Source organism: Piliocolobus tephrosceles, chromosome 1 (assembly GCF_002776525.5).
Source record: "Piliocolobus tephrosceles isolate RC106 chromosome 1, ASM277652v3, whole genome shotgun sequence".
NCBI lineage: Eukaryota > Metazoa > Chordata > Mammalia > Primates > Cercopithecidae > Piliocolobus > Piliocolobus tephrosceles.
The window spans coordinates 60,712,049-60,714,740 of NC_045434.1; the positions used below are offsets into that span (position 1 = coordinate 60,712,049).

At 38.1% G+C, this 2,692-nt stretch overlaps 1 pseudogene; it reads right to left on the reverse strand.

Moving 5' to 3' along the window:
- Positions 1-1,399: 1,399 nt before the first annotated feature.
- LOC111522711 lies at positions 1,400-1,688 on the reverse strand (annotated as a pseudogene).
- Between the last annotated feature and the right edge of the window lie 1,004 nt (positions 1,689-2,692).

Sequence of the window (2,692 nt, forward strand, 5' to 3'; positions counted from 1 at the left end):
TTGCTCTTGTTGCCCAGGCTGTAGTGCAGTGGCGTGATCTTGGCTCATCGCAACCTTCGCCTCCCAGGTTCAAGCGATTCTCCTGCCTCAGCCTCCTGAATGGCTGGGATTACAGGCACCCACCGCCATGCCTGGCTACTTTTGTATTTTTAGTAGAGACAGGGTTTCTCCATGTTGGTCAGTCTGGTCTAGAACCCCCAACTTCAGGTGATCCACCTGCCTCAGCCTCTCAAAGTACCAGGATTACAGGCGTGAGCCACCGTGCCTGGCCAAATTCTTTAATTGTAATAAGATAAGCATAACACAAAATGTACTGTCTTAACCATTTTTATGTATATAGTTCAGCAGTATTAAATATGTTTATAATGTGCATCTTCATAATTCTTTTCATCTTGTAAAATTGAAACTCTGTACCCATTAAACAACTTCCCATTCTTCTCTCCCCTCCACCCTCTGGCAAACACCATTCTACTTTCTGTCTGTATGATTTTGACTACTGTGCCTCAAATAAGTAGAATATACAGCATTTGTCTTTCTGTGACTGACTTATTTCACGTAGGATAATGTCCTCAGGGTTCATTCATTTTGTAGCATGTCAGAATTTCCTTTCTTGTTAAGGCTGTGTAATATTTCACTGTGTGTGTATACCACATTGTGTTTATCCATTCCTCCGTCAGTGGGCATTTGGGGTTGTTTCTATGTTTTAAATAGTATGAAAAATGCTGCTATGAACATGGGTGTGCAGTATCTCTTTGAGACCTGCTTTCAATTATTTTGGATACACCCCAAGTAGAATTGCCACGGTAGTTTTATTTCTATTTTTTTGAGAAACCTCCACAGTGTTTTTTTATAGTGGCTGCACCATTTTACACAGCCACCTTGGCTGATTCTCATTTGTATCTTTTCTCTGTAAGAAACTGTAACCATGAGCATAATACTTTTCAGTGAGCTCTGTGAGTCTTGTGAATTATCAAAGAAGGCAGTTTTTGGACCCCCCAAATTTGTAGTTTGTATCAGAAGTGAGGATAGTCTTGTGGGCACTGTTCCCTCAAACTTTGTAGTTTGATTAACTCTAGGTAGAATATATCTGTACTTTGTATTTTTATTTTTCCGCCCCAACATTATGTGCGGAAATATACCTACTATCGCATACTGCCAGATATAGTAAATAGATCTAGTTTTAATGTGAAGGTCGTTGAGTTTTATTATCATGCATTTTCAAACTTCTATTGAAATGATTGATAAGTTTACCTTAACTGATGTTGTGGGGCTTTTTTTCGTTAGTTATCATTAGTTTATTATAAAAGAGAAATATGGAAATTATTTACATGATGAAAGATTTCAGAACTTCAGTGGAATGGGCAGCTTCACATTGATGCCATTTTACTAGTGACTTATTTCAGTCTGCATACTTTCCAAGAATGTCACCATCTCTAAATAGGAAATAATCCTTGTCATCTAGAACTACTTTGGTGCCTCCATATTCAGGGAGAAGAACTTTATATCCAACTTTAACGCTAACTGGTTGAATCTCTCCACCCTTTAGAATGCGATCCAGCAGCAACTACTGTTGCTTGAGATTTTTCTGGAGGCATAATGCCTCCTTTGGTTACAGTTTCAGCAGCACTCCTTTCAACCAATACTCGGTCAAAAAGTGGAAGAAACTTTCTAAATGCTTGTCCTGCCATGACTCCCTCCACCTCAGACCCATACTCTGCTCTCTTGTTTTTGTATTCATCTGTCATCAGGAGTGGAGCCAGGCTTTGTAGGATCTGAAGCTCATGTAATCTGGGGGTTCTTTTTGTTAAAAAAAAAAATTTTAAAAGAGTGAAAACATAAATTTTAAAATTATAAGTACAAAATTAGGCACAGAAGTAAGTTTTCATTTAGAGTGAAAAAAGAAATCATAACAAATTTTTAAAAATTTTAAATCAAGAACACAAATGATAAAATCCAGAAAAACAACATAATATTTTTATTAATTACCTGAATCACCTCTGTGATACTTTTCTTCCTGCAACTCTGATTGTTTCATCATATGACAATATTTTGTAGTCTTTCTCTCTCTTCTTTCTTTCTCTCTCTCTCTTTCTTTCCTTCCTTCCTTCCTTCTTTTTTTTTTTTTTTTTTTTGAGACAGGGTTTCACTCTGTCTCCCAGGCTAGAGTGCAATGGCACCATCACAGCTCACTGCAGCCTTGACCTCCTGGGTTCAAGTGATCCTCCCATCTCACCCTCCCAACTGGCTGGGACTACAGATGCGCACTACCAAACCCAGCTAATTTTTGTATTTTTTGTAGAGGCGGGGTCATGCCATATTGCCCAGACTAGTCTTGAACTACTGAGCTCAAGCAATCCACCTACGTTGGCCTCCTAAAGAGCTGGGATTACAGATATGAGTCACTGTGCCTGGTCAAGATTTTGTAGTATTTTCTATTAAATGAATATAAAGGTAAATCAATGTTTTCTCCTCCTTGTTTGAAATTTATTTTCATTACTGATTGTTTAGAAAAGTTTCTTTCAGCTTTACAACTTCCTTTTGGTAATACCATGTAATTTCTTAAGATTGTTGTCAAATTTGGTAAAACCTCTACCAAGTTTCTTTCATATATAAACTTTAAGATTTCAGGGTGTTCGGCTGGGCACAGTGGCACATGCCTGTAATCCCAGCACTTTGGGAGGCTGAGGTGGGT